At 38.8% G+C, this 18,947-nt stretch overlaps 1 non-coding gene across 1 annotated transcript; it reads left to right on the top strand.

The window, feature by feature from the left end:
* The first annotated feature begins 17,378 nt into the window (after positions 1–17,378).
* On the top strand, positions 17,379–17,452 carry LOC111758203 (small nucleolar RNA SNORD55/SNORD39). The gene has a single exon (XR_002792424.1). It is a non-coding gene; the product is annotated as a small nucleolar RNA SNORD55/SNORD39 (small nucleolar RNA).
* The last annotated feature ends 1,495 nt before the right edge of the window (positions 17,453–18,947 follow it).

The following is an 18,947-nucleotide window of genomic DNA, read 5'->3' as shown; positions in this document are numbered from 1 at the left end:
CCAACAAAAGCTCAGTAATATGGTTTTCCATCCTACACACTCAAACATACATGCATTATATCCCTTAGACCACCTTCTTTCCCTCTCTTTTTACAATAACAATTACACTTTTTTTTTAACTCCCACAGTTCTTATTACTTTTTTTTGAAGAGAATAAAACCTAACATGACTAAGCAAAACAGAGTCGGTTAGAACAGAAGGATGGGCATAGTACATGATGCAAAAATAGAATATCGGCAGAGGCCCCTTCCTTTGTCTGGAGGAGGAGGGGTCCCGGGTTCCTGGGGCACCTCGGCCCGTACCCAGCCGCACCTGGCCGTCGGTGTACGGAGGAGGAGCTGCGCGGATCCGGAGCCGCCTGCAGAGGCCCCTTCCTTTGTCTGGAGGAAGAGGGGTCCCGGGTTCCTGGGGCACCTCGGCCCGTACCCAGCCGCGCCTGGCCGTCGGTGTGCGGAGGAGGAGCTGCGCGGATCCGGAGCCGCCTGCAGAGGCCCCTTCCTTTGTCTGGAGGAGGAGGGGTCCCGGGTTCCTGGGGCACCTCGGCCCGTACCCAGCCGCGCCTGGCCGTCGGTGTGCGGAGGACGAGCTGCGCGGATCCGGAGAGCCTGCAGAGGCCCCTTCCTTTGTCTGGAGGAGGAGGGGTCCCGGGTTCCTGGGGCACCTCGGCCCGTACCCAGCCGCGCCTGGCCGTCGGTGTGCGGAGGAGGAGCTGCGTGGATCCGGAGCCGCCTGCAGAGGCCCCTTCCTTTGTCTGGAGGAGGAGGGGTCCCGGGTTCCTGAGGAACCTCGGCCTGTGCCCAGCCGCGCCTGGCCATTGGTGTGCGGAGGAGGAGCTGCGCGGATCCGGAGCCGCCTGCAGAGGCCCCTTCCTTTGTCTGGAGGAGGAGGGGTCCCGGGTTCCTGAGGCACCTCGGCCTGAGCCCAGCCACGCATAGCCATCTGCGTGCAGAGGAGGAGCGGGGTAGATCCGGAGTGCCCGCAGGAGGCCCTTCCTTTGTCTGGAGGTTTGTGGATATCTCTGCAAGCAGGGAGGGATCACAGGCTCCTGAGGCACTGCGGTCTGTGGTGAGTACCCTAACCCGGCTGCGATCCAAGAGCTGTGGATCTACCAAGGGGCAGGTGGGCGCACAGTGTCCCTGAGGCCCAGCTGGTCTGGAACCGCGGAGTTCTGAACAAGCAGAGAAGGGCCATTGGTTCTGCAGGCCCAATGGCCTGGGGTAGAGTGGTGCCAGAGTCTCAGTAGCTGCAAACATAGAAGGGGATTTTCAACAGATCCTGAGGAGGCTTTCAAATAACACTTGAAACACAGAAATATAGGAAAATGACAAAACGAAAGACCAAATTACAACCTCAAACCTCCAGCCCATCTCAGGAAACCCTAGGAGAAGTGTATTTAGAAGAAACTATATCCCATCCTCCTCATATATTAGACACAATAGCTACTGAAGTTGACAAGCAACTCCAGGAAGCTTTAAAGAAATTCAAACTCGAAATAATTTCCCAGATAAAAGAAGAAATGATAAAAGAAATGAAAGAGATTCTAAATATATCTAAAGAAAACACAGATAAAAAATTGGAGGAATTAAACAAAAAGATAGAATCCCTAGACGAGCAATATAAGAAACAAACAGAATACATAATGCAGATGCACAGAGATATACAGGAAATAAAAAACTCCACTGAAAGTTGTAAAAACCGCCTTAATGAAAGTGAAGATAGAATTTCAGACCTTGAAGACAGGATTGCAGCAAGTGAACAGGAAAGGAAAGATCTTTTAAAAATAACAAGGAATCAGGAAACAACAATTCAACAACTGCAAGATGATGCAAAGAAGAATAACATAAGAATGATAGGGATTAATGAAAAAGAAGGAGACAACATAAAGGATATCAAGAGGATATTTAGAGAAGCAATAGCTGAAAACTTCCCAACCATGAGATCAGAAACTGACATCAGGATCAGTGAAGCATATAGAACTCCAAATAGTCATAACCAAAATAAAACTACACCCAGACATATAATAATCACCATCCCAGAAATCCAACACAAGAATAGATTATTAAAAGCTGTCAGAGAGAAAAGACAGATCACTTATAAAGGAAAACCTATCAGAATCACAGCAGACTTCTCATCACAAACAATAAAGTCAAGAAGAGCATGGAGTGAAGTATTCCAGATCCTAAAGCAAAATGATTTCCAACCTAGACTGATATATCCTGCAAAACTATCATTTAAAATAGATGGTGAAATACGATACTTCCATGACAAAGAACAGCTGAAAAACTTCATGAACACCAAACCAACCCTGCAAAAAATATTGAAAGACAGTTTAGATACACAAAGGAAAAAACCACTAAGCAAAGCAAATAATTAAACAGAACAGAAAGATAAAGATGCAACAGCAGAGAGATAAGAATCCTACAATTAAACAACATTTAACAGTAATAACCATTAATGTAAATGGTCTCAATGCACCAATCAAAAGAAACAGACTAGCAGAATGGATCAAGAAACAAAATCCAACCATATGCTGTTTACAGGAAACCCATCTAACCCAGAAGGATACTCACAGAATGAAAGTCAAAGGATGGAAAACAATTCTTCATGCAGCAGGAATCCAAAAAAAGGCAGGAGTAGCCATTCTGTTTGCAGACAACGTGAACTTTAAACCAACAATGACCATAAAGGACAAAGAAGGTCACTACATACTCGTAAGGGGAAAACTCCAAGAGGAAGAGATAACTATCTTAAATATATACGCACCAAACTCCAGAGCGCCCAGTTATATAAAACAATTATTAACAGAAATGAAAACTCAAATTATCAGTAACACAATTGTAACGGGAGACCTTAATACGCCATTGACACCAAGGGACAGATCGACCAGACAGAAAATGAGTAAAGAAATAACAGAACTGAATCATACCTGTGAACAAATGGGTTTGATAGACATATACAGAATGTTCCACCCAACAACATCAGAATACACATTCTTCTCAGCAGTACATGGATCATTTTCTAAAATAGACCATATATTAGCTCATAGAACATATTTAAACAAGTGCAAAAGAGCTGAAATCATCCCTTGCATGTTATCGGATCACAGCGCTCTGAAATTAGAAATTAATGATAAAAGATACTGCAAAAATCCCACAAACACATGGAAACTGAATAACACACTCTTGAGTAATCAGTGGGTCACAGAAGAAATTAAAGAAGAAATCAAACAATACCTAAAAGAAAATGAAAATGCAGATACAACTTACCGGAATCTGTGGGATACAATGAAAGCCGTTCTGAGAGGAAAATTTATTGCACTGAGTTCCCACATCAGGAAAACAGAACGAATACAAATAAATAACTTGATGCTACACCTCAAACAGCTAGAAAAGGAAGAGCAAGTCAAGCCCAAAGCCAAAAGAAGAGAGGAAATTATAAAAATCAGAGCAGAAATCAATGCAATAGAGACTAAGAAAACAATCCAAAGGATCAACAAATCAAAGAGTTGGTTCTTTGAAAGAATAAATAAAATCGATAAGCCCCTAGCCAACCTTATTAAAAAAAGGGAAGAAAAAGCTCAAATTCATGCAATAAGAAATGAAAAAGGAGAAGTCACTACAGACCCAATAGAAATACAGAAGATCATCAACACCTATTTTGAAAACCTCTACTCTCAAAAGTTTGATAACACAGAAGAAATAGACAGTTTCTTAGAAGCATATGAAGTGCCAAAGCTAGATCAAGAGGATGTAAAACTGTTGAATAACCCAATCTCGGTTACTGAAATTGAAAATGTAATTAAGTCCTTACCCACCAAGAAGAGCCCAGGCCCAGATGGATTCACTGCAGAATTCTACAAGAAATACAAAGAAGACCTAATGCCGACACTCCTCAAACTATTCAATGAAATTGAAAGGGAAGCAATCCTGCCTAAGTCATTCCTGGAAGCAAATATCACTCTAGTACCAAAACCTGAGAAAGACCCAACTAAAAAAGAGAACTATAGACCGATCTCCCTAATGAACACAGATGCAAAAATCCTCAATAAAATATTGGCAAATAGGATCCAGCAAATCATCAAGAAGATTATACACCATGACCAAGTGGGATTCATCCCAGGAATGCAAGGATGGTTCAATATACGCAAATCAATAAATGTAATTCACCATATCAATAAAGCCAAAAATAAGAATCACATGATCATTTCTATAGATGCAGAAAAAGCCTTCGATAAGGTCCAACATTTATTCATGATAAAAACTCTACAGAAAATTGGAATAGATGGTCTTTACCTCAATATAATAAAGGCCATTTATGACAAACCAACAGCCAGCATCATACTAAATGGCCAAAAATTGAAAGCCTTTACTTTAAAATCAGGCACAAGACAAGGATGTCCTTTATCACCACTCCTATTTAATATAGTACTGGAAGTACTAGCCAGAGCAATTAGGCAAGAAAGAGAAATAAAAGGGGTAAAGATAGGAAAAGAAGAAGTTAAGTTGTCATTGTTTGCAGATGACATGATACTCTACATAGAAGACCCCCTAAACTCCATTGAAAGACTCTTAGATACAATAAATAAATTCAGTAATGTGGCTGGATACAAAATCAATACTCAGAAATCAATAGCATTCCTATACACAAACAACAAAACCACAGAGAGGGAAATAAGGGAAACTGGACTATTCACATTAGCAAGCAAAAAAATGAAATATTTAGGAATTACTCTTACGAAAGAAGTGAAAGACTTATACAGTGAAAACTATATTACACTGAAAAAGGAAATTGAAGATGATCTCAGAAAATGGAAAGACATCCCTTGCTCATGGATAGGAAGAACAAACATTGTGAAGATGGCCATTCTCCCAAAACTCTTATACAGATTCAATGCAATCCCAATAGAAATACCATCAACATACCTTATAGCTCTAGAGAAATCACTCCTAAATTTCATCTGGAACCAGAAGAGACCTAGAATCGCAAAAGCAATTCTAAGCAGCAAAGACAAAGCAGGAGGCATCACAATCCCTGACTTGAAATTATACTACAAAGCAACAGTAGTAAAATCAACATGGTATTGGAATCAAAACAGAGCTGAAGATCAATGGAATAAATTAGAAGATACAACCACAACTACAAACACACTCAACCACCTTATCTTCCATAAAGGAGCCAAGCAGGTTCACTGGAAGAACGACAGTCTCTTTAATAAATGGTGCTGGAAAAACTGGCTCTCCATTTGCCAAAAACTAAAGCTAGACCCATGTCTATCACCATGTACTAAATTAAAATCTAAATGGGTCAAAGATCTGAATATTAAAACAGAAACGCTAAATCTATTGGAAGACAAATTGGGTAGAAACCTTGGAGACATAGGAGTAGGTAGAGAATTCATGAATAGGACTCAAACTGCACGGGAAATACTTCCCAGAATCAATAACTGGGACCACTTCTTATTAAAAAGTTTTTGCATGTCAAAAGAAATCTCCAGCATAGTGAAAAGAAAACCCACAAACTGGGAAAAGATTTTAGTGAACTCTCTCTCAGACAAGGGACTCTTGTCTAAAACATATAAAGAATTAAAAAAACTCAGACCTTCAAAATTCAAAGATCCAATCCAAAAATGGGCATCTGAGATGAATACGCAATTCTCAGATGAAGAAATGCAAATGGCAAATAAATACATGAAAAAATGCTCATCATCATTGGTCATTAGAGAAATGCAAATTAAAACCACACTGAGATACCATCTCACTCCTGAAAGAATGGCCAGGATCAAGAAAACCAACAACAACAAATGCTGGAGAGGCTGTGGGGAAAAAGGAACTCTCCTGCACTGTTGGTGGGAGTGTAGACTGGTACAGCCTTTGTGGAGATCTGTCTGGAGGTTTCTCAAAAAGTTGGGATTGGAAATCCCATTTATTCCAGCTATTCCACTTCTAGGCATATTCCCAGAAGAACTGAAAGCATCATACCACAGGGATATATGTGCACCTATGTTTATAGCAGCACAATTTGTAATCGCCAGATCTTGGAAACAACCCAAGTGTCCATCAACTGAGGAATGGATAAAAAAGTTGTGGTATTTCTATACAATGGAGTATTATTCAGTTATAAAGAAGGATCGCATTGAGATATTTATCAATAAATGGGCGCAGCTTGAGACCATACTCATAAGTGAAATAAATCAATCTCGCATGTATGAATACTGAATAGTTTCCCTAATGTAAGTAATGATTCAAATATATAAAAATATGTGATAATCATGATTCCCCATTATGTGGCCTTGAAGCCTTATAAAATTTTCACTTATTAATTAGAAAGGCTTTACTCTGGGCTTTTTGATATGGAAATATTTGAAGCTATAGTATATGAAGTTTTATCCAAATATTTTAAGGAAAAAGACAGACACTATGGTAACTACTATTCTTTAAAAAAAATTATTTAGCTATTTCTTATGTTTATTTTAATTAAGGGAAAAACTTAAAAAATTAGGATATATAGTAGTAACTCTTTTTGATCTCCTATTAACTTGTTTTGAAGTCCTGTAATACTCCCAAGATCTTGTTTTGACTGATTAGACTCTGTTCCATTCTGTGCGATAGTAGCAAGTTTGAAGGTATAGGCAACTAATTTGAAGGCAATAAGATTCACAAAGATGCCCATTCTGGTTTGACTATTGTCTCCTTTGGAAGTCCTGTAATGTTCACAATGCCTAAGTTTTATTGGTCTTGTTCTCCACTGTTTTGTCCGGCTTTATAATATCTAATGAGATGGACAATTCCTTTTAAGGAAACAAGAGACAATGTTGATAACCATTGTTGATGACCTTGTACTCTGTTCTACATCATGTGCTATGTCTATCCTTGGTTTGGACTTACAGCTTTGTTTTGCCATATTTGACTTTATTCTCTCCCCCCCAAGAGAGTAATGAGAACTGAGGAGTAATAAAATCCAAAATGTATAAATTTTGTTATAAAAAAGAGAGGGAGGGGAAAAAAAGAGCTCTAACGGATATAACAACAAGTGTGTTTAGGGATGTTAAATAGTTGACTATATTAATGTTTTTGGATCATTGAACACAGCTGTTTGCAGTCTCTCCGCTTGAATGTCTACTTTGTATTCTTTGATACTGTGATTTGAGCAACTATTTCCAAGATGATATTATGTAATCTATTAACAGGTGATTTCTTACTGTTATGTTTTTTTTTTGTAGTTATGTATTATGTGTAACCTTACACTGCTTTGTTCTGTTTTGTGTTTTTCTCTTTTTCCTCTTAAATAAAAAAAAAATAGAATATCAGGTGATCAAAAATGGTTACCATTGTGCCTCTTGATATTTTTAAAAAGAGTTGCATATATCATCAGGTATAATAGAATTGATCAAAACAGTTCAGAACAAGACCAATAAAACCTACACTGGAGACCTTACAGGACTTCAAAAGAAGATAATGGTCAAACCATAATGGGCATCATAGTAGATCTTATTGCCTTCAAAGTGGTTGCCTATACCCTCAAACTTGATACTATCAAACAAAATAGGATGTAGTAAAATCAGACAGAAAAAGATGGGGGGAGCAATACTGGGGTTCAAATCAGGTTAATAGGAAATCAAAAAAGTTACTATAATATATCCCGCTATTTTAAATTTAGTTTTCCCTTATTGAAAAAAATAAGAGAAAACAGATTAATTTTTTTTAAATTAAGGGTGGAGATTGAGATAAAAGAGGACATTGTAACAGAACAACACAGGTCAGAACCAAACAATTTAAGCATCATTGTGTTTCACCCCCAGATAATCTAACATAATAGTAGTCACCATAGTGCCTCTTTCCTTGAATTATTCGAGTATAACTTAATATACTATAGCATCAAGCATATCAAGACAGTGTGAAGCCATTCAAGAGAATGAAAGAATTACAGGGTATTTAGATCTAGTTAACAGAAAATGAACAACAGTTTCTATATTATCTCTTTGCCTATAAAAAATTTTGTTTATACTATCACATATAGTAAAGTATAGTAAGAAACAACATGTTAAAACCAGTGGAAACAGATGTACAACAGCTTGATGGGACTTCAAAACAAAATGATATTAAATCAGCACTAGCTTTGATGATGCGTTGTTTTCTTCAAAATAGCTACTTGTACTATCATTGATACTAAAATTGAACAACCCAGTTTAAACCCATTGCAATTAATGAGTGAAAACATTATATGGTTTCAAACCAATATGGTTGGGAATCACGTTTACCACATACTTTTATGTATTCTTATCATTTCTTACATGAGGGAAAATATTCGGTATTTATACATGTGAGTTTGATTTATTTCACTTATGAGTGTGGTCTCAAGCTGCATCCACTTATTTATAAATATCTCAATGTGATCATTCTTTATAGCTGAGTAGCACTGCATTGTATAAAAATACCACAACTTTTTTTATCCATTCCTCAGTTGATGGACACTTAGGTTGTTTCCAAGATCTGGCTATTACAAATTGTGCTGCTGTAAACATGGGTGCACGTATACTGTGGTATGATGCTTTCAGTTCTTCTGGGAATATGCCTAGAAGTGGAATAGCTGGGTCAAATGGAGCTTCCCATCCCAGATTTTTGAGAAATCTCCAGACTGATCTCCACAATGGTTGCACTAGTCTACACTCCCACCAACAGTACAGGAGAGTTCCTTTTTCCCCATAGCCTCTCCAGCATTTGTTGTTGTTGGTTTTGTTGACCTTGGCCATTCTTTCAGGAGTGAGATGAAATCTCAGTGTGGTTTTAATTTGCATTTCTCTAATGACCAGTGATGGTGAACATTTTTTCATGTATTTATTTGCCATTTGTATTTCTTTGTTTGAAAATTTTTTATTCATCTCAGATGCCCATTTTTGGATTGGGTCTTTGAATTTTGGGGGACTGATTTTTAAAAATTCTTTATATGTTTTATACAGAAGTCCTTTGTCTGAGGGGCAGTTCACTAAGATTTTTTCCCAGTATGTGGGTTTTGTTTTCACTAGGCTGGAGATTTCTTTTGACGTGCAGAAACTTTTAATAAGAGGCGATCCCAATTATTGACTCTGGGAAGTATTTCCTGTGCAGTTTGAGTCCTCTTTGTGAATTATCTACCTACTCCTATGTCTTCAAGGTTTTTACCCAATTTGTCTTCCAATAGATTTAGTGTTTCTGTTTTAATATTTAGATCTTTGATCCATTTAGATTTTATTTTAGTACATGGTGATAGGCATGGGTCTAGTTTTAGTTTTCGGCATATGGAGAGCCAGTTTTTCCAACACCATTTATTAAAGAGACTGTCGTTCTTCCAGTGAACATATTGGGCCCTTTATCAAAGATAAGGTGGTTGAGTGTGTTTGTAGTTGTGGTTGTATCTTCTAATCTATTCCACTGATCTTCGGCTCTATTTTGGTTTCAGTACCATGTTGATTTTACTACAGTTGCTTTGTAGTATAATTTCCAGTAAAGGATTGTGATGTCTCCTGTCTTGCCTTTGCTGCTTAGAACTGTCTTTGCTATTCTAGGTCTCTTTTTACTCCAGATGAATTTTAGGAGTGATTTCTTGAGTTCTATGACATATGTTGATGCTATTTTTTATCAGGATTGCATTGAATCTGTATAAAAGTTTTGGGAGAATGGCCATTTTCACAATATTTATTTTTCTTATCCATGAGCAAGGGATGTCTTTCCATTTTCTGAGATCTTCTTCAATTTCATTTTTCAGTGTATTGTAATTTTCCCTGTATAGGTCTTTCACTTCTTCCATAAGAGTAATTCCTAAATATCTCATTTTTTGGTTGCTAGTGTGAAGGGTGTGACTTCTCTTATTTCTCTCTCTGTGATTTTGTTGTTAGTGTAAAGGAATGCTATTAATTTTTGAGTATTGATTCTGCATCCACCTACATTATTGAATTTATTTATTATATCTAGGAGTCTTTCAATGGAGTTTTGGGAATGTTCTATAAAGAGTATCATGTCATCTGCAAACAATGATAATTTAATTTCTTCTTTTCCTATCTTTATGCCTTTTATTTCTCTCTCTTGTCTAATTGCTCTGGCCAGTATTTCCAGTACTATATTAAATAGGAGCGGTGATAAGGGACATCCTTGTCGTGTGCCTGATTTTAAAGTAAAGGCCTTCAATTTTTGGCCATTTAGTATGATATTGGCTGTTGGTTTGTCATAGATGGCCTTAATTATATTGAGGTAAGTTCCATCTATTCCAATTTTCTGCAAGGTTCTTATCATAAATGAATGTTGTAGCTTATCAAAAGCTTTTTCTGCATCTATAGAAATGATCATGTGATTCTTACTTTTGGCTCTGCTGATATGGTATATTACATTTATTGATTTATATACATTGAACCATCCCTGCATGCCTGGGATGAATCCCACTTGGTCATGGTATATGATCTTCTTGATGATTTGCTGCATCCTATTTGCCAATATTTTATTGAGGATTTTTGCATCTGTGTTCATTAGGGAGATTGGTCTGTAGTTCTCTTTTTTGTTGAGTCCTTCTCTGGTTTTGGTATTAGAGTAATATTTGCTTCTAGGAACAATTTAGGAAGGATTGCTTCCCTTTCAATTTCACTGAAGAGTTTGAGGAGTGTTGGCATTAGGTCTTCTTTGTATTTCTTGTAGAATTCTGCAGTGAATCTGTCTGTGCCTGGGCTCTTCTTTGTAGGTAAAGATTTAATTATGTTTTCAATTTCATTAATAGAAACTGGATTATTCAGTAGTTTTACATCTTTATGACCTTGCTTTGGTCCTTTGTATGCTGCTAGGAATCTGTCTATTTCCTCTGTGTTACCAAACCTTTGAGAGTAGAGGTTTTTGAAATAGGTGTTGATGATCTTCTGTATTTCTATAGGGTCTGTAGCAATTTCACCTCTTTCATTCCTTATCACATGAATTTGAGCTTTTTTTCCCTTTTTAAAATAAGGTTGGTTAGGCGCTTGTCGATTTTATTTATTCTTTGTAGGAACCAACTCTTTGATTCGTTGATTTGTTGGATTTTTAAAAATCTCTATTGCATTGATTTCTCCTCTGATTTTTATAATTTCTTCTCTTCTTTTGGCTTTTGGCTTGACTTGCTCTTCTTTTTCCAGCTTTTTGAGGTGTAACATCAGGTTATTTATTTGTATTCGGTATGTTTTCCTAATGTGGGAACTCAGTGCAATAAATTTTCCTCTGAGGACAGCTTTCATTGCATCCCACAGATTCTGGTAAGTTGTATTTTTGTTTTCACTTGTTTGTAGTTATTTTTTAATTTCTTCTCTAATTTCCCCTGTGACACACTGATTATTCAAGAGTGTGTTATTCAATTTCCATGTGTGTGTGGGATTTTTAAAAAATCTTTTTCATTAATTTGTACTTTCATAGTGCTATGGTCTGATGGAATGCAAGGGATAATTTCAACCCTTTTGCATTCATTTAAATATGTTCTGTGAATTAATATATGTTCTATTTTAGAGAATACCCCATGTACTGCTGAGAAGAATGTGTATTCTGTTGTTGTTGGGCGGAATACTCTGTATATGTGTACTAAGTCCATTTGTTCACAGGTGTGATTCAGTTCTTTTATTTCTTTGCTGATTTTCTGTCTGGTTGATCTGTCCATTGTTGTCAATGGTGTGTTAAGATCTCCTGTTAGAATTGTGCTACTGCTAATTTGGCTTTTCATTTTTGTTAGTACTTGTTTTATATAACTGGGTGCTCTAGAGTTTGGTGCATATATATTTAAGATAGTTATCTCTTCCTCTTGGAGTTTTCCCCTAACTTGTATGTAGTGCCCTTCTTTATCCCTCCTGATCATTATTGGCTTGAAGTTCAAATTGTCTGCCAACAGAATAGCTACCCCTACTTTTTTTTGGGTTTCTGTTGCATGAAGTATTGTTTTCCATCCTTTGACTTTTAGTCTGTGAGTATCCTTTTGGGTTAGACGAGTTTCTTGTAGACAGCATATGGTTGGATTTTGTTTCTTGATCCATTCTGCCAGTCTGTTTCTTTTAATTGTTGCAGTGAGACCTTTTACATTAATGGTTAGGACCGTTGTATATTGATTTATTGTTGACATGTTATCTTTCTGCTATTGCATCTTTATCTTTCTGTTCTGTTTAATTGTCTGCTTTGTTTAGTGGGTTTTTCCTAAATGTATCTAGGCTGTCTTTCAGTATTCTTTGCAGGGTTGGCTTGATGATAATGAAGTTTTTCCACTGTTCTTTGTCATGGAAGTATCTTATTTCTTCATCAAATTTGAAGGACAGTTTTGCAGGGTACATCAGCCTAGGTTGGAAATCATTTTCCTTTAGAATCTGAAATACTTCACTCCATGCTCTTGACTTTATTGTTTGTGCTGAGAAGTCTGCTGTGATTTTGATAGGTTGTCCTTTATAGGTGATCTGTCTTTTCTCTCTGACAGCTTTTAATATTCTATTATTTTGTTTGATTTCTGGGATGGTCATTATTATATGCCTGAGTATACTTTTATTTTGTTTATGGCTATTTGGAGTTTTATATGCTTCATTGATCCTGATATAAGTTTCCAATCTCATGTTTGGGAAATTTTTAGCTATTCTCTAAATATCCTCTTGACATCCTTTATGCTGTCCCCTTCTTTTTCGTTTATCCCTATCAACCTTATGTTGTTCCTCTTTGCATCATCTTGCAAGTGTTGAACTGTTATTTCCTGATTTCTTGTTATTTTTAAAAGATCTTTCCTTTCCTGTTCACTGGCTGCAATCTTGTCTTTGAGGTCTGAGATTCTATCTTCACATTCATTGAAGTAGTTTCAAAACTTTCAATGGAGTTTTTGATTTCCTGTATATCTCTTTGCATCTGCTTTATGTATTCTGTTTGTTTTTTAAATTGTTCATCCAGGGATTCTATCTTTTTGTTTAGTTCCTCCAATTTTTAAACTGTGTCTTCTTTAGATATGTTCAGCATCTCCTTCATTTCTGTTATCATTACCTGAGGGATTATTTCTAGCTTGAATTCCTTTAAGGCTTCACAGAGTTGCTTCTTTATTTCAGTTACTATTATTTCAGGTATGTGGCATGTGTTTTCTTCTATGCACATGGCTCCTAGGCTTTCTTGGGATGGGCTGGATGTTTGAGATTGCATTTTGGTCTTTTGTTTTGTCATTTTCCTATATTTTTGAGCTTTAAGTGTTGTTTCAAGTGAGGGAGAGAGGTCCACTAGGCTGGGACAGGGTTCTGAACCTCGGCCCCACTCATTAGTCCAAGCAGGAAACTGTGGTCTGGCCCCCAGGCGATGAAGAGAGTTCCGCCAGCCTGGGATGGGATTCCGTGTCTTGGCCCCACTCACTGTTCCCAGCAGGGATGCATGGCCTGGCCTCTAGGTGAGGAAGAGAGTTCCCCCAGATTGGGATGGGATTCTGTGCCTTGGTCTCACTCACTTGTAATACATTTTTTAACAAGTCTGTTTGTCAGAGGATAAGGGTCAGAAAATAATTTTGGTAGAGAAGGGAATGTATGAGAGACTTTTTTTTTTTTGAGACAGAGTCTAACTATGTAGCCCAGGTTGGCTTTGAATTCATAGCAATCCTTCTGCCTCAGCCTCCCAAGTTTTGAGTTTACAGGTGTGAACTACCACACCAAGGGAGAGCACTTATTAAATGTTTTCATTTTCTATTTTAATAAAAACTTGTGATATCTGAACAAGTAAGACACATGTTTCATAGTATCCATAGCTGGTTACAGCTCTGCTTTGAACTTTTTATTACATTTCTATCAGTGACAAATGTTTTCTCCTCTGGGATGTTAGGACATTAGTGTGGGGTGTTTCCCATCTCCTCACTGAGCAACAGAAGCTACCAACAATATGAATCCTCTGGGTAGGTAGTGCCAGCTCTTGCTGGGTCCCCCACATCAGTTCTCAGTTACTTCTTCTGGTTTGTAGAGAGAAGAGTCCTGCAGAGGCACTCCAGATCCTCATGGATCCTTAGTGTGACTCTTTGAAGGATATTTGGACATTTGGGAAGCCCTTGGGGAAGTCTCTGTGGTTACATTTGTGGTTGTATGATTTAGTGTCAGTGCTGTGAGGAGGCTGCATCAGAGCCATTATCTCTCCCCATCCCAGTCTGTAGGGAGCCAGATACTTTCTAACCAAGAACTGGCTTGTGTTGTCACACTTGTAGAAAAGAACAGTTGAAGAAGGAAATACCTTGTCCTTGAGCAGTCAAGAAGTATATGATTTCAGTAGCAGACTTCCAGGGGTTATTTAGGGTTTATTTAGATTTCACATTTGAGAGAAGACATGTTATATTCGTCCTTTGATTCTGACTTATTTTGCTTAACACAATGATTTCCACTTCCAAGAAATGATTTCTTTTTTAAAATTTTGTTTTGAAAGTAGTAAAAATGCAACAGCACAAGACAAACCAAAACCAATTGAGACAATGCAGTGAAATTGGTACAGAATTTCACAGTAGGATATTGGGATAGTAATAAGTACTATGGTATATCTCTTTAACTTCGCAATAATTGTCCAGTCAATTAAGTATAGCAAAATCAAACCAAAAATAGAACATTATAAAACCAATTGAGAATATTGATTAAAGCAAAAGAAAAATTACAAAACAGTGAAAACAACCTATGCCTTCAAACAGAAGATATAAGGAAATCTCCCATAATTGCTATACTGTATATGCTCATCCTCCCAAGAGATGCTGAGACATCTATGCCCAGTATTTATAGGAGGAGAGGGCGGGCAGGGGAAGGGTGCTTGATTTTCAGCCCGCATGGCAGTAGGCTCACAGGTAATGGTTTTCCTCCAGGTCCACACTGCAGCCACTTATCAAAAAGGCAGGTGGATAAGCTGCCCGAATCCCACCATGGTCGGATCTCCGGGGTTCTGGGTCTCCTCCTGGCTCTCACCACGGCGCTTACCAGGAGGATGGGTGAATAAGCTGCCTGAGTCCCACCATGACCAGATCTTGGGAGTTCTGGGTCTCCTCCTGGCCCTTGCCATAGGCACTTACCAAGAGGGCAAGTAAATAAGCTGCCAGAGTCCCACCATGGTTGGATCTGCAGAGTTCTGGGTCTCCTCCTGGCCTTTGCCACCGTGCTTACCAAGAGGGCAAGTGAATAAGCTGCCTGAGTCCCACCATGGCAGGATCTTGGGAGTTCTGTTTCTCTTCCTGGCCCTCACCACGCTGCTTACCAGGAGGGCGGGTGAATAAGCTGCCTGAGTCCTACCATGGCTGAATCTTGGGAGTGCTGGTTCTTCTCCTGGCCCTCACCACAGGTGCTTACCAAGAGAGAGAGAGAGTGAATAAGCTCCCTGAACCCCACCATGGCCAGATCTTGGGAGTCCAAGAAATGACTTCTTCTTGTATTATGCCTAATATTCTACCACATATATATATATATCACATTTTATTTATCCATTAATCAGTTGATTAGTACCAACATGTTTTTGTGGCTTAGCTAATGTGAATTGCACTGCAATAAAAATAGGTATGCAAATATCTTTAGAGAATGCTCGATTTATAGTGTCTCTATATTATGGTAAGGTTTTTAGGTTTTTGAGGAACTAAGATATATACATATTTCCATAGTGGCAGTACTAATTTTCATCTTTACCAAGTCCTTACAAGCATTTATTGCTTTGTTATTCTTACTGCTAACCATTATGACTGGAGCCAGATGGAATCTTAATGTAATTTTGAGTTTTATTTCTCTGGCGGGTAAAGACATTGAACATTTTTTAATGTACTTATTGATAATTTGTACTTTTGGAGAAATATCTGTCCCATTTACTTACCCTCTTACCATTTTTTTGAGATGGGGTCTTTTTGTGTAGTCCAGACTAGCTTTGCACTCAGAGTGATCCTCCTGCCAAGCCTCTGCAGTGCTAGGATTACAAGCATGCTTGTAATCACACCTGGCCTGTTTCCTTTTTTAGTACAGGCACACTTGTAATCACACCTGGCCTGTTTCCTTTTTTAGTACTAAGTTTTTTGAGTCTTTATATATTTGAATATTAACCCTTTGTCAGAGGAGTAGCTGGTTAGGATTTTCTCCCAAGATCCCATGGGCTGTTACTCTTTACTCTGCTGTTTCCTGTGTTGTGCAGAAACCTTTTAAATGAATGCAATCTCTGTGTCAATTCTTGCTATTATTCTCTGAGATATTAGAATTCTATTCAGGAAGTCTTTGTGATATTAGAATCACTCGTCAGTTTATCATGTTCTGTCACCTACAACTCGCCAGTAGCACTGTTTGAGAGGTGTGGGATCCTAAATAAGGTCATTTAAGTCACAACTGCCTCACATCTGAACTGTAGCAGTTTAGAGGTTTGTGGGTTGAAATTCAGCCTAGCTGGGTTGCCTCCTGTCCCCTCTCACACCTCTGAACCCAGACTCCAGTGGCCATACACAGGACGTGTCTGGACATAAACATTTCCATATCTCTCTCAGTATCAAACACTGTTCTTCTGGAGCCAAAAATAGCATGCATGAGACACTGTTATCCTCAACCAAGACAAAATACAAAGAATTTAATATTTTTCAAAATAAGATTTCTAGTGGATTCCTAATATAAATCTATCTGAATTGAACCAACCTGCTGTGGTAGAAGGAGAAAAGGATATTTGGAGGAAATTTCTCATTACTAAGAGTTTTTCAAAGGTGAGACCAGAGCCTATTATGTATCTGCTACAAAGAAATAGACCAAAAGGGTATTTGCTGATGGCTAAGTGATCCTGCCTGCCAGCTTCCCTGGGCTGTTTGGCTCACAGGGTGCTAGAACCTCATCCTGCCAGCAGGGGAAGACTGGACTCCACGGCTAGGCCAGGCTGAAAGGGCTGAGCCTTTGGAGAATGCTGGATTGGAACAGGGTGCAGCCAGCCCTACCTAGATCGAAGTGGAGAGTTCCAAGTTTTTTAGAACTGGCTGATAGCGGTGAATCCACACAGAGTTGGGAATTCTGCAGGGAGCTGGAAAGGAAAGGAACTGGTGACCAGAGGCACTCAGGTGGAGACAGGGGCTGGTGTGGAAAAGCCAGGTAGTGAAGGAGGAGGTGGACTGAAAGTTGTGCTGGTCCAGGTCAGGGCAGGAAATGGGACCTGGTCGTCCTTAGGGTCATCTCAGCCTCCTATGCAACAGACAGCACTGAAATGGGGAGAAACCTGCCCCACTGGGGAGAGAAGCACTGGAAATAGGAAAGTGAGTGCTCTGGGCCTCCTGGGTCTCAAGAGTTACCCTTCTCCACTGCCCTGCTCTATTCTCTGCCAAATTTTTGGGACCTCATGAAGGTTGCTGGCTTAGAGATGGTAAGACATTTCTAAAGCACAGAGATTTATATTTGGAAGGTGAAGTATAAGGATGTGGGACTGTGCGTATGATGACACCTCCTAATGCTGAAGACTCTCTACTATGCAGTAAGTCCACACTGGGGAGCTGAGCTGCCTCCTTCAGACCAGGGGCTCTATCCTGACCCTGACTTTATTACCTGAAACTTTCTGTGCAATCCTAGACATACTCTGGTGATTCCCCACCTTCGATTATGATCCACCCAGAGAATGGATTAAACACTGCATTGCTGAGGAACCCAGGCTGTCAAACTCTGGACTCAGAGCATGGAATATGGCCACTATTGTCTCCCCACCAAACTCCTCTTTCCCTGAGTTCTGTCTCTATAGGCAGTGGAAACTTCACCTTGAAACCAGTCTTTGTTTTCCTTGGGTCTCCCATACAAATCTCAATGAGAGTGGAGTAGATGGGGATGGCAGATTTACATTTTAGTTCATCTTGTTCTGTCAGTCAGCTCCACCTCCTGCAGTGTACTTTCAAAGGGAACTGTGGTAGTTTGATAACTGGTGGTCAACTTGTAACAACCAGCTGATGTGAATTAGCATGGTGCTGAGTATGAATAGTTCACTTGAGGATTGTTGCCACAGTAAAAGGGATAAGTGGAGAGGAAGAAGTATATTGTTGGTTATCCTGGTGCTGTTGGTTCTCCTGTTGCTATGGTTCTCCTGGAGGAGCTCATTGGGCTTTTTCTTATACGAACTTGGCTGTTCTCAGTGACAGCTCAGGAGCTCAGGACCTTGTCATTGTTGAGAATGGTTGTGGTTCACTTTGGGGGAGCTCTGGTCTTTACCACTTCCTGGTTCCAGAGGGGAAGATGGTATACTGTTCAATACCCAGGAGAAGCTTGTTGCTCTGGCTTCCTGATATAAACTCAGTTGTTCTCATTGTTGGAGGACTTTGGGGACCTCATTCTTACTGAAAATGGCTGCAGTACTTTTTGGAGGAGCTCTGGTCCTTCCTTTGAGTGTTGCTTCCTGGCTCCAGTGCAGAACCCTCAGCCTACACAGATCCTTCATCTCACTGGAATAGCTTTTTTTTTTTTTTTAATTTTGAAGAGAATAAAACCAAACAAACCAAACAAAATAAAACAGAATAGAGCCAATCAAAACAGTGAATGTGATACAGGACTTCAAAATAAGATAACAGGAAATCAACAATGGCTACCATAATATATCTTGTTATCTCTGAAATAGCTGCCCATACCATCACATATAATAAAATCAAACAAACCTAATAAAACCAAACAAAATAGAACAATGAAAGCAATACAGGGCTTCAAAACAAGATAATAGGAAACTAACAATGGCTACCATTTTCTCTTTTTAGATGTTTCCTTCCCTTTCACTTTTACAATGTGTATTGCACATTTTGGATCCCACTAACTCCTTCAGCTTTTATGCTAGGGAGACAACACAGTGTTTATCCATGTGACTCTGAACCATTTCACCCATGAGTTGATCTCGATTTGCATCCATTTACTTACAAGAGCCTTGAGATTATTCTTTTTTATAGCTGGGTAGCTTTTCATTGTTTAAAAATGCAATGTCTTTATTATCTGTTTTGCAGCTGATGGGCAAGCTACCCTTGTTTTT

This window comes from Cavia porcellus, unplaced genomic scaffold (genome assembly GCF_034190915.1).
Source record: "Cavia porcellus strain 051 isolate PalLab524CR breed Dunkin Hartley unplaced genomic scaffold, mCavPor4.1 scaffold_26, whole genome shotgun sequence".
Classification (NCBI taxonomy): domain Eukaryota; kingdom Metazoa; phylum Chordata; class Mammalia; order Rodentia; family Caviidae; genus Cavia; species Cavia porcellus.
The sequence above is the reverse complement of the archived record's forward strand: the minus strand, read 5'-3'. Positions and strand labels throughout refer to the sequence as shown.